Source organism: Phascolarctos cinereus, unplaced genomic scaffold (genome assembly GCF_003287225.1).
Source record: "Phascolarctos cinereus isolate Bilbo 61053 unplaced genomic scaffold, phaCin_HiC Scaffold_726;HRSCAF=1367, whole genome shotgun sequence".
NCBI classification, from domain to species: Eukaryota; Metazoa; Chordata; class Mammalia; order Diprotodontia; family Phascolarctidae; genus Phascolarctos; species Phascolarctos cinereus.
This window is the reverse complement of record NW_027556098.1, coordinates 241456883-241470519: the sequence shown is the minus strand read 5'-3', so window position 1 is coordinate 241470519 and position 13637 is coordinate 241456883.

The following is a 13637-nucleotide window of genomic DNA, read 5'->3' as shown; positions in this document are numbered from 1 at the left end:
AGACTTTCTTAATACATTGTTTAGTTATTTATAGTTTCTTCCTTCCTTCCTTTATTTTTCATACTTTTTAAAATAAGAGATGGCTCTCTAGTGTGCAATGGAAGAAAATTCATTGGGAAATAGAGATAATGTAAAAACAAAAAAATGCCAATAATTTTTTAAAAAAATAAGTGAGCTAAACTGCGTGACTCCTAAAGTCTCTTCCAGTTCTCAGAGTATGATCCAAAGTTATTAAGATCAAAAAAAGGCAAGAAGTCATTCATGGAAAGGTTCACACCATACCTCATGCTTGGAATTGTCTCCCAGTACATCTCTACTTTTCCTTCTTTCAAAGTCCTGATGTACAATTTAGTAACCAAGGGAGAGGTAATAATATTCTCATAAAGATAATGCCTCGGTTTCCAGACCAGATGACAGGCACACCAGTAATTCCACCAACAAAAATGAATAACCTCTAAAGAGAAACATTCAAAAGCCAGGTTAGGGCTAAAGATATAAATTCAGAAAGCATATGGGTAGTTCCTACAGTATCATCTCACACATGTATCACCAGAAAAGCTACCCCAGGTTCAAGGAACTTTCTGGGTCAACACGCACTCAAAACCATAACTCATGAACCCTCATCTAGTTACTGACTTTAACATTCAGCCAGAGAACACATCAGTTTCAATAAAGACAATTAAATAACAGCAAATTAAAAAAAAGAACCCCCCATGCATACATGGAGAACATGCTTTCCTAAGTTATGACATCACCACTGGGTAACAGCATAAAAAGAATACTCATTAACAGCATTCTTGTACAAAAACCACAAGTTTCGGGAATGTATATGACCTGGGAATATGCAAGAAGCAACATACACATCAGGAAACCACATAGGAAAGACGCACATGGGGTATGTGTAGAAACAGTGAATGTGTGGTCACCATAATTCATACCTCTACACTATAGAACTGTCACTGTCCTCTGGTGACATCAGCATAATGCTTTTTATTGGGCGCTTTGTATCTACTCTCCAGTACCTTTTCTTTACTGGGAGTTTCCCATCCTACTAGCTTCAGGTCTTCATGGCCATCTACTGTTCTTCGCTCAATTTATGAGAATTCCAATGACTGGAAAGCTTCTTCTGACAGAATCCTAGTGAATTAGTATGCAAATGAAGGTAGAACAAAATGAAAAGGTCTGGGAAAACATCTGGGTCATAAGCATTCCTTTATTATAGTTATCTGCCTTTTATTTGTTTACTCCTGTGGAGCTCTGAAGTGTTCTCTCTCTACACCTACATAGAAGTGAGAATTGAATAAAGAATCAAGTTTGAAAAGCAAGAAAGTACAAAGCAGAAGTTCCCAAATTTATTTGGCCTACTGTCCCCTTTCCAAAAGAAAGTTACTGGGGAGGGGGAGGTGCCCCCAGAAATCTACTTTCTTTAACCCTTTAATTTTTTTTTGAAATTTGCATAATTTAAAAAAAAATTTTTTTAAATGACACATCTTAGATTTAATAATTTATTGTAAATTTGTGGGTTTTTTCCTGCATTGAAATTTTGATGATGCTATATTCCATCGTGTAACCATATAATATCATATTGTAAACAAGTCATTACATGCACATATTCCTGCCGATGCAGGCTGGACTTTCCAACAAAGTGTGACATGCTTGCCTGCCACCACTGACTTCTTAAGACCTATTGGCAGACTTGACCACTGATAGGTTATAACTTGCATTTTGTGTGTTTATTTGGAAAATGATGTAATCATTATGACTTTAATTCTGTTATACAACAAATGAAACATGCGCAAATGGTTTTTCAAAATTTTCTTCTCTTCTTTTCTTTCCTTATACTTTCACTACTCCCTTATTTTTATTCAACACTCCCCCAATTGCACCTGAGGCTACTACTGCATCCCCATAATTCCAGCACCCTACAGGGGGAGGTATTGCCCACTTTGAGAACCTATGGATAGAGAAAAGTTGAGGATAGCCTTGAAGAATGCCAGCATTTAGAGGACATGTACTATCAAAGGAAATATAAAAAGAGCATCATATTAGACAGGTAATTGCTGACATTATATGTAGTACTTTAAACTTTGCAGAGTGTTTTTTTATGGAATCTAGTTTGACTCTGACAATCAATCAATAACATTTATTAAGTGACTATGTGCCAGGCATTGTGCTAAACAGTGGGCATACAAAAAGAAGCAAAAGGCAGTCCCTGTCCTCAAGCAGCTTACAATCTAAAGGGGGAGACAACATGTAAACAAATACATAGAAACCTATGGGAGATGAACAGACATGAATGTTCAATGTCTTAGTATCTAAGTTATAGAGAGAGCATCAGTAATGGTCAAAACGGCAAATGCTTTAGAAAAATCAAAGAGCATAATGACTGAGAAAAGACCATTGAATTTATTGTTTCATTAAAGTAATAAGGATTGAAGCCAAATGCAAGGAGTAAGAATAGAGTAAGGAATGGTAAAACTCAGAATGAGCTCAGAAGGGCAAGAAAAACCAAAAGGTTTTTACTATGCCTAAGGCAGAGCTATGACTAAAAATTTAGGTACTTGGGAGAAATTCAGCTGAGATGAGACAGGAAGCAGAAACCCAGGACTATTGCTGGGGAGGCTTGTACATACTGTCACTGCTACTGATCTCAGATGCCTGCCAGGTCTAGTGGTAAAATGGGAGCAATCCACCTAATTTGAATACATTTGCAGCTGCATAGCACTAGGGAAAGACAAGCCTCAAGAAAGAGGTATGAAAACAGTAGAACTGTCTGTAAGCAGTGGCCATGGGCTGGGCTGGGGGCAGGTCACACTGGGCAGCAAGAAGTATCTGAACACTGAAACAAATGTGCCCTAACTCCAATAGATGTCAGCAAAGTCCCAGTCACTCTATATTAGTTGTACCTCTGGGTAGGGGCAAGAGGATGATCAAAAGGGGGCTAGGCCTACCTGAAGTGATGACAGATAGCAGAGAATGGGAAAGAGATATAGGTACTTTTTTTGTTTTGCTTTTCTTATAACACAAACTTTTATTTATTTGTTTTTGTTTTATTGGTGCTCTTTCTGTTTTTTTTTACACCACAATAACTTCCTAGAAACTTGTGTCATAGCATCCTTTCTCATTGGAAAAGAAAGAAAACAGCAAAGCAAAACTATTTGATAGAATAATATCAACTTAATATCTGTGATCTTCATCGCTTGTTTTTGTAAAGGAAGGAAGTATGTTTCAACATCAGTCCTTTGGAACCAATATTGGTCATTAAATTTAATCTGAAAGTATCTCATGTACTTGGTCTCTATCATATGCACTGGATCGTGTATTTAGAGTTAGAAGTGATCTCAGAAGTCTTCTAAACAATCTAACTCCCTCATTTTAGAGAAAGGATAGTTTGGTTCCCCATGGTTTCTTTGGATAGAAAGTGGCAGAGCTGGAATTCAAACTGAGGTCCTTAGACTGCAGACACCATTCATTCCACTATACCATAATACCTTTCTCATATTGACTGCAAATAGAAATAATTTTTCTTCATTTTTGCTGTACTCCTTTAATTTCTTTTTATTGTCTTATTTCTATAGCTAGCATTACTGATACTAAGTCAAATGATAGCGGGAAGAGAGAACATGCTCACTTTAAACCCGAACTTACTGCAAAAGCTTCTGGTGTTTCCCACTGCAAAAATATCACTATTGCTTTTAGATATATATTTTAGCAATTAATCAGTAAACATTTATTAAGCACCTACTTATATGCCAGGCACTGTGCTAAGTCCTAGAAATACAAAAAGAGGCAAAAGACAGTCTCTGCCCTCAAGGAGTTTATAATCTAATGCATAGTAAGAGCTACCATTTAGCATAAACGAATGTTACATCTCATTGAAGGCTTTTTCCGAATTCATTCTAGCAATGATTAAAATTTATATCTCTTTATAGCATTATAATGTAGTGGGCAGCTACTGGAAGCTAACCTAACTTCAGGCATCTAGAGAATACAAATGACTGACCTAACACAGGCAAGGGGTATGTAAAAACATCTTTATTTTGCTTGTAAAGATACAATCTCCAAACGTAAGGTGGAACATATGATGGCAATCAGACTCATTAACAGTTGTAGTTAGCTTATGTACTCCTCATGCCTCCCTCTGTCCCCCACACTGAGGCATGTCTCAGGTCTCAATCCTAACAGCCAGTAGGAGCTAAAGACCTTACCAAATTACAGAAACAGTGACCTCACTTCCGGTCGTGGCTTTTAGCCCTAATGCTCATTGCTGCATCATTCTAGGATTGCTCCAACAATTGTCAAAACTTGTTCTAGCACTATTTGAAAGACTTGTTTATTTGACTGTTTTCCCCAAACTCTATTTTACAGCTTTGTTTTCCTAATCCCACCTAGTTAAAGTCTTACTATGCCCACCACATTCTGGTACTTACTTACATAAGGGTAATCAGGATTCTTATTGGGGTTGAAACAAGATTTGGCCAAAGCCCAATAAAGCAGTTTATTTTTTTACAAATATACCCTTTTCACAAGAAAAGATGACTACTACCAGTACAGCGAACCCAAGATATATCCTTGCTTTTCAGGAGATATAGACATTAAAAGAGTTATTCAGATGGTGCAGAAACAAGGTAAAAATGAATGGCTATTTAGCAGTCCCACTAAATGTTGCCTGTTTTGATGTTTGAAATATTAGCTATCCAGGAAAGCATGATAGGAGCTATGAGTTATGAGTTGGGTTCATGTTTTTTAAGTCTTCGTCAACTTGTCCTTATGAGTCCACTCTGTTAGAGGCACTTCTTTTTGTGCAGGAAATAAATAGTTGTCCTTTACCTGATCTTCATTGTATATTGAGTACCTCTCAGACACCTTTTGAGACCTAGACTTGCACCAAACTAAGCATTAAGCTATTTTGCCCAGGTTTCCAGGGTAAGGCCATAAAAAACCAGAAATAACAAGAACCTGACTCTTCTCTAGAGCCAAATTCCTCCAGGGTTGAATCTAGTCCATATAAGCCCAGACCTGAGAGGTTCCTTAGTAGGAAGGGACATATGGGCTGGTGCCACTCTGTCATTATATATATCGTGTATGTATGTACGTATATATGTATTTCCTTGCAATATGTGCCAAACAGTGGTACCTCTATGTCAACTGGTATAGATATATGTTAGTCATTTTTTTCATAATTGCAAATTGTTTCCAGAATCGTTAAACCAATTCACAGCTCCACTAATGGTATATCAGGATACCTGTCTTTCTAGAGCCCCCCCAGTATTGATCATTTCCATCTTTTGTCTTCTTTGCCAATTTCATGAGTGTTAGGTGAAACTTCAGAGTTGTCTTAATTTGCATTTTTCTTACTATTAGTGACGTGGCTCAATCTTTCATATGATTATTAGGAGTTTGCAATTCTTCTTTTGAGAACTATTCATTTCCTTTGACCACTTTTCAACTGAAAAATGGCTCCTAGTCTTATATATTTGCATTAATTCCCTACATGTCTTGCTTATCAGACTTTTATCAGGTATCTTCTATGTAAACATTTTCTTCCTGATTAGTTTTGCATTTTGTTCTACCTGCATTGATTTCGTTTATACAAAAGCTTGTCAATTTCACATAATTAAAATTGTCTTTCTTGCCTTTTGCAATCTTCTCCATTGCTTATTTACTTGTGAGATCGTCCCCTAGGTAGAGGTATAAAAATTACTTCCATTCAATATGGAATATGTAAGTTCTTTTATGAAGTGACAGTTAATGTTTGGTTTACTGGTCCCTTTGGAATTTACTGTGTCATATAGTATAAGGTACTTAAACCTATTTTTGCCAAGTTTCTAGTTTTTTCCAGCAGTTCTGAAAACTCTAACAGTGGCAGTGATATCAAAGAAATGAAAGTCATTGGAACAGAAGAGACAAACTTACTCTTATTTGGAGATTGTATGATGGTTTACTTCACAAACTCCAAGGAAATGAACTGCTTTTTTTTTTTTAAAGGCAATTGGGGTTAAGTGATTTGCCCAGGGTCACACAGCTAGTCTCAAGTATTTGGCCCGAGGCCGAATTTGAACTCGGGTCCTTCTGACTTCAGAGCTGGTGCTCTATCCACTGCACCACCCAGCTGTTCCCTATGAACTGTTATGTTTAATAGGATAATAGAGACCAAGCCAGAAAGGACCCTAGAAATCATCTAGTCCACTCCCCCTGACTTGCTATTGCTCACACATAATTAGTGGCAAAGCCCAGGGTTTGAACTCAAGTCCTCTTTTGCTAGATTGAGCACATTCTTCAGCCTGAGGGAAGATGAACACACTAACACACTCTTGGTGGAGCTATAAACTGGAATACAGAAAACAATTTGAAATTATATGAGAAGAGTCAGTAAACTGTTTACATCCTCAAACCCACTACTGGGTGTGGATCCCGAGGACGTTAATTACAGGAGGAAAAGTACCACATACGCCAAAACATTCATAGCAACAAAAACAACAAACCCCCAAACTGGAAAACAAAGTGTGTGCTAGCAAGTCAAGTCAACAATCATTTATTAAAGGCGTGCCAGGCACTACACTAACTGATGCAGATAAAAGAAAGGCACAAATAGTTTCTGCCTTCAGGGAACTCAAAATCTAATGCAAACAGCTATATGCAAATAAGGTATATATGAGACAATTTGGAGGCAGTCTCAGAGGGAATGTACTAGCATTAAAGGGAATCACAGTAAAGGCTTTTTGCAGATGAGATTTTTAACTGAGACTCGAAGGAAGTCAGGGAACCCAGGAGATGGCTGCAAGGAAGGAGAGAATTCTGGGTATAGAGGACAGGAGTTAGGAGATGGAGTGTCAACGTAAGGAACAACAAAGAGGTGAGCGTCAGAAGATCATGGGTGAATAAAGATAAGAATAAAGTGTAAAAAGATAAGAAAGGTAGGAGGAGGCCAGATTTTGAATAACTTAAAAATGAAACTTTTATATTTGATTGTGGAGGTAGCAAGAAGCCAGTGGAGTTTATTGAATGGTGTGATGGAGGGGGTGATATTGCTTTGGCAGCTGACCAGAGAATGAATTGGAGCAGAGAAAGACTTGAGTCAGGAAACTCAACCAGAAGGCCTTTGCAATAGTCTAGGTGTAAGGTGAAGAGGGTCTTCATCAGGGTGATGGCAGTGTTAAAGGAAATAAGGGAGCATATATGAGGAATGTTGCAAGTATAGAAAAGCTTCAGTAAAACAGAAGGATGCAAAATTTATCCCTGAAATTATCAACATTTCTATCTATCAATATCAAAGATCCAAAAGAATTAATGGGAAGAAAAATGGCATTAAAATTTCCACAAATTTCATAAAAAAAACCTGGGAGTTAACCTACTAAGATACAGTCAGGTCATATAAATACAATTACAAAATTTTCTTCTACAGAAATAAAAGGATACTTAAATAATTGTAATGATATTCATTTCTGGTACAAGTCAATGTGTTCAGTTCTGGTAAATGCCAATATAAGAAAAATATTACCTAAGTTAATTTACAGATTTAGTGCTATGCCAATCTAGGAGCTACTTTAAAGACCTAAACAAAAAAATAATAAAATTCATTTTACAGGAACAAATGATCTAGAATCTAAAGAAAGTAAGAGGGGAAAAAGTAGAAAAGGGGAATGGTGATATATAGCAACATTCATTTAAAAAAGCAAAACTATTTGATACTGGTTAGAAAAAAACAGAAAAGCCTGTAATTTATAGATAAGTAGGAAGCACAAATGATCGAACTCAATAGCCCAACGTTTGTTAAATTCAAAACCTACGCAACTTTAGAAAAGACTCTTATTTCTTCTCAAAGTTTTTTCCCTGATTTCCAATGCCCAGGCCAGAGAGTAATATTTCTCATGATGAATCCCATCATTTTTCTCCATTCTCCCAATCCAAAAAAAAAATTTACTCTTTCCCTGTCACAAAAATATTGATTTATTGATGAAGAAATGAGCTCTAGCACAAAATATATTGAATTATTTCTTTCCACTTTCCTCTTACCAATTCTTTTGCTTTCCTTGAAGTTGACCCACACATGTTTACTCTTTCTTATTTCAATGGCCCTCAAAGAATGGGAGTTTTTTAATAGCCTTACCTCACCATAGAATCATAAAAGAATTCATTGCAGTGCTTAGTTTCTTTCTTGTTACTTATCACTTGTTTATTGTTTCAGTTTACTCTTCTTCTTTTGATAGTTCTGGAAATCAAATGTTCTCTTCTCTGATTTCATTTCAAAGAATGGTTCAACTTCCTCCTTTTTACTGAAAGACTATCTTTTTCTTCAATAAGTAAATGCAGCTTCATAGGCTATGTTATTTTGGAGTTCAAATTGATCTCCTTTTTTTAAATTTCTATATTATAATTTGTTCTTTGTTGTCTTGTAAATGACAAGTAAACAATCCAGACTGATTTCCTCTGGTATATAAAGGGCACCTAGATGTTTGATAAATGTGTTATTTGATTTTGAAATTTTTGAACAACAGCCAAAAAAGTTTCCCAATGAATTAAACTTTGGGCTCTTCTCTGTCAGCATTCTATGGAGTCCGTTCTTTACCAGGGGCGAAGCCAAGATGGCAGAGTGAAAGCAATGACTTGCTTGGGATCTCCCCCAAGCCCCTCCAAATACCCATAAAAATGGCTCTAAACAAATTCTAGAGCAGCAGAACATGGAAAAAGACAGAGTGAAACAAATTTCCAGCCCAAGACAATTTGGATGATTGATCAGAAAGGTGTATCATGCTGGGCTGGGAGCGCAGCGCAGTGTGGGCATGCAGGCTGCAGCAAACCTGGAGCAGGCCTCAGAGGACTGAATCACAGGCAGCTGTGGCGGTTTCCAGATTCCTCAATCCACTAATGCCAAAGACAACTTAGAAGGTCAGCGGGAAAAGTCTGTTTCTGCGGTGCTGAGAGAGGAGTGTGGGGTCTCAGTTCCAGTTCCCTGTGAACACTGCCTGGGGAGGGGGGCAGCTGCCTCCTGAGCTTCTGGCCCACAGACTGAGGGGGAATCCAGTGGCTGATCATAGAGGGATTGCAGGGATCTCTTTGCCAGTGCCAAGGCAGGAATCTATTGCTTTGGATCTGGGTCACAGTTCTGGGCAGCAGTCCTGGGGGGAGCAGGAGCGCTGGTGTGGTGGAGCTTGTAGTGGCTGTGAAGAGGAAACCCTCCTCATAGTTACAGGACAGAAAGGAGTACCTGTAGAGTACTACTTGGAGTAGTATTAATAGACCAGAGCACAGGCCAGGAAAGGAGTATACATCTCACCCCTTTTCATACCACCTGGAAGAACTGAAAATTTACAGGTCCCTACAAGTATCTCTGAAAATAGCTGTACAAACCCCCAAAGCTTGAGACAGTACATTCTCCACATTGGAAGCAGACTCTTACCTTAACAAAGAGTTTAAAACTCAAGTAATTGGCTGGGATCATGAGCAAGCAGTACAAAAAGAGTCAGACTACATTATCTTACTTTGGTGACAAAGAAGATCAAAACATACAACCAGAAGAAGACAACAAAGTCAAAAGCCTCCAAGAAAAATATGAATCAGTCCCAGGTCTTGGAAGAGCTCAAAAGGGATTTTGAGAAGCAAGTAAGGGAAGTAGAGGAAAAACTGGGAAGAGAAATGAGAGTGATGCAAGAAAATCATGAAAAACAAGTCAACAGCTTGCTAAAGGAGACCCAAAAAAATACTGAAGAAAATAACACCTTAAAAAATAGCCTAACCCAAATGGCAAAAGAGGTCCAAAAAGCCAATGAGGAGAAGAATGCCCTAAAAAGAAAAATTGGCCAAATGGAAAAGGAAGTCCAAAAGATTACTGAAGAAAATACTTCCTTAAAAATTAGAATAGAGCAATTGGAAGACAGTGACTTTATGAGAAATCAAGACACTGTAAAACAAATCCAAAAGAATGAAAAATAGAAACAATGTGAAATATCTCATTGGAAAAACAACTGACCTGGAAAATAGATCCAGGGAGAGAATTTAAAAACTATTGGACTACCTGAAAGCCATGATCAAAAAAAGAGCCTAGACATCATCTTTCAATAAATTATCAAGGAAAACTGCCCTGATATTTAGAACCAGAGGGCAAAATAGAAATTGAAAAATCCACAATCTCCTCCTGAAAGAGATCCCCAAAGGAAAACTCCTAGGAATATTGTAGCCAAATTCCAGAGTTCCCAAGTCAAGGAGAAAATATTACAAGCTGCCAGAAGGAAACAATTCAAGTACTGTGGAAACACAATCAGGATAACACAAGATTTAGCAGCTTCTACATTAAAGGACCGCAGGGCATGGTGTATAATATTATGGAGGGCAAAGGAGATAGGATTATAACCAAGAATCACCTACCCAGCAAAACTGAGTATAATCCTGTAGGGGAAAAAATGGTGAAATAGAGGACTTTCAAGCATTCTTGATGAAAAGACCAGAACTGCATAGAAAATTTAACTTTCAAATACAAGACTCAAGTGGAACATAAAGAGGTAAACAGAAAAGAGAAATCATTAGAGACTTATTAAGGTTGAACTGTTTACATTCCTGCATGAAAGATGATATTTATAACTCATGAGACCTTTGTCAGTATTAGGTAGTTGGAGGAAAAATTATATGTAGTATATAGATAGATAGATAGATAGATAGATAGATAGATAGATAGATAGATAGAGGGCACAGGGTGAGTTGAAGATTAAGGGGTCATATCTGGAGAATAAAATTAAGGGATGAGAGAGGATTATACTTAGAGAAGAAGAAAGGGAGAGGCAGAATGGGGTAAATTATCTCACAAAAAAAAAACAGGAAAGTCTCTTACAGTGGAGGGGAAATGGTAGAAGGTGAGAGGTGAGTGAATCTTATTCTCATGGGATTTGACTTATGAAGGGAATAACATACACATTCAATTGGGTATGAAAATCTGTCTTGCCCTACAGGAAAATAGGGGAGAAGGGACAAGAGAGCAGGGGATGATAGAGGAGGCAGATTGGGAAAGGGTGTAATCAGAAGCAATTACTTCTGAGGAGGGACAGGGTCAAAAGAAAGAATAGAATAAATGGGAGGGCAGGATAGGATTAAGGGAAACGGATGTATAACCTATATTGAGTTGCTTGCCTTTTCAGTGAGGGTGTGTGGGGAGGGAAGGAGGAAGGGAGAAAATTTGAAACCTAAAGTTTTAAAAACATATGTTTAAAAAAATGTTTTCACATGCAACTGGGAAATAAGAAATACAGGAAATGGGGTACAGAAGTCTATCCTGCCCTATAGGAAAATAGAAGGGGAAGGGGATAAGAGAAGGAGGGGAGAGATAAAAGAGAGGACAAACTAGGGGAAGGGATATTCAGAATGCATGCTATCTTGGGGTGGGGGGAGAGGTGAGATGGGGCAAAAATTTGGAACTTAAAATCTTGTGGAAGTAAATATTGAAAACTAAAAATAAATAAATTTATATTTTTAAAAATCTGTTCTTTACCCTCCATTTTCCATATTTCTAAGCAATTTTCCTGAGATAGTTCCTGAAATCTATTATTCAGAATTTTTTAGTTATTCATTTTTCCTAGATGATCTCTATATATTTTTTTTATTTTTGCATCCTAACTTCATTCTTTTGCATCCTTACTTTTCATTTTTGCATCCTAACTTCAAACTTGTTTTCCTTGGTTTGTAGAGGTATCAAGTGTCTTCCCAAGCTTGTCTCTCATTTTTTTGATTCCATTTCCTCTGTCAGAGAAAATGGTATTCGGACTGGCTTTGGATAGAGCAAAATGACTAATAAAAATTACTTCATTGTTTAAGATTAAAGGTAAGAAGGAATGGACAGGTAAGACAGAACTTTTTTGCAGTCCATTAAAGTGGTATTTTAAGTTTAGATAGTTATTTTGGTATATAAAGGGCAGGAGTTAAGGGAATTTAGATCAGATAGCCTCTATCTTTTCATCAAGGCCAACTCTGGAAAGGAATTAGAAAATGAAGTTAGACTTTTTTTTAAGAGAGTGAGAAAGTTTGGAGTAATTTCTGTGGTGAATCTGAGAAGGCGTCAATAAGACATGAGTAAAAGGATTATTACAACAGCAAGGTCCTAGCCAAAGTTTGATAGCAAAAAATTATAGTAGACTTAGCACAGTTTTGTTCACATAGACATGAACACTCAGTAGTTCAGGAATGGGTGGGGATAAAACAGATGGTGAGCATTATCTATCATTGGGAATTAAAAACGTGATAACAGCTCTGGAAATATGGGATTAGATTTGTGTAAGTCTAAGAAATCTGATTACGAAAAATGTGAGAAGTGTTCCAATTTTAAAATTGTGTGACATTTAAAAAGTTCAAGAGACATAATTTCAGGTAATTCAATCATTTTGTTAATGATGTCAGCATGTTTATTAATAAAAGGATGGTCATTTGGCCATCTCTCTTTTAGACCAAAGACCCCTCATGACAGTGGGCTCACAGTTTATATGTTTTTGGAAGAGTAGGTGTTCCTGAGGTGGCAATCAACTCTGATTAACAATTAATGAAGGGCAGCGAGGTGGTACAGTGGATAGTGCACCGGCCCTGAAGTCAGGAGGACCGGAGTTCAAATCTGGCCTCAGACCAAACACTTGACACTTATTAGCTGTGTGACCCTAGGCAAGTCACTTAACCCCAATTGCCTTAAGAAAAAAAAAAACAACAATTAATGAGAAATGAATTTTACAATGAGAAGCTGGGCTATATTACATTGAAAGCCTTGGGGTACATGAGTTGGATCACCCAAATCTTGGTCAAAAAGACTTATCAATTTCCATATCACCTCTCTGACAAAAGGGAGTATCCACATGTTCTCAGACTTGTTTGAGCAAACACAATGAGCAGGAATGCACACATTTGCCTCCACTTAGAATTTCTTTTACTTAGATCTTAGACTGGGTAAATCTTTGAGAGAAATTTCCCACATTGGTTCATTTCTGGATAAGGAAGTAGAAAAGAGGGAAAACCTTGGTCTCAATACAATAATTAGTTATTAGTAAAGAGAGAAATAATCATTTCTCTCATAGGCACCAGTTTAGACTGCTCCTAAGAAAATGACTTCTTGCTGGGGCCTACCTGTAGATTCCATTATAATTGGTGGATGAAAGCTGGTCAGGAGAGAAGTGAAGCCTTGAACTAAACCACTCTCCAAAAGACTAACATCAGCTATTCATTCATTTAAAAATTCATTCAAAAGGCATGGATCATTGCCTGCAATGCACCAGGCACTGGGGATAACACAACAAAGTCCTTGACCTCAAGGAGTTTACATTTGTTATGGGAGGTATTTAGATACCTAAACACAAGATGTATACAAAGTAAATCTAATTTTCCAGGGCCAGGAAGGGCACTAATGACTTGGGAATCAAGATGGATGTATTGTAGGAGCATTTGAGCATTAAGCATTTGTAAACTGAATCTCAAAGAAAAAATTAGTGTTAAGAGATAGGAGTGAAAAAGGGGGGCGTTTCAGGTGGACAGCCCAGGCAAATAAGAGCAGGTGGTGGAATGTTCTTGAGGTAAACAGAGGAGCTCACACTGTGATGTGCTTCGATGCCAAACGTTTATATTTTATCCTAAAAGTACTAAGGAACCACTTTAGTTTCTTTAGTAGGAGAGTG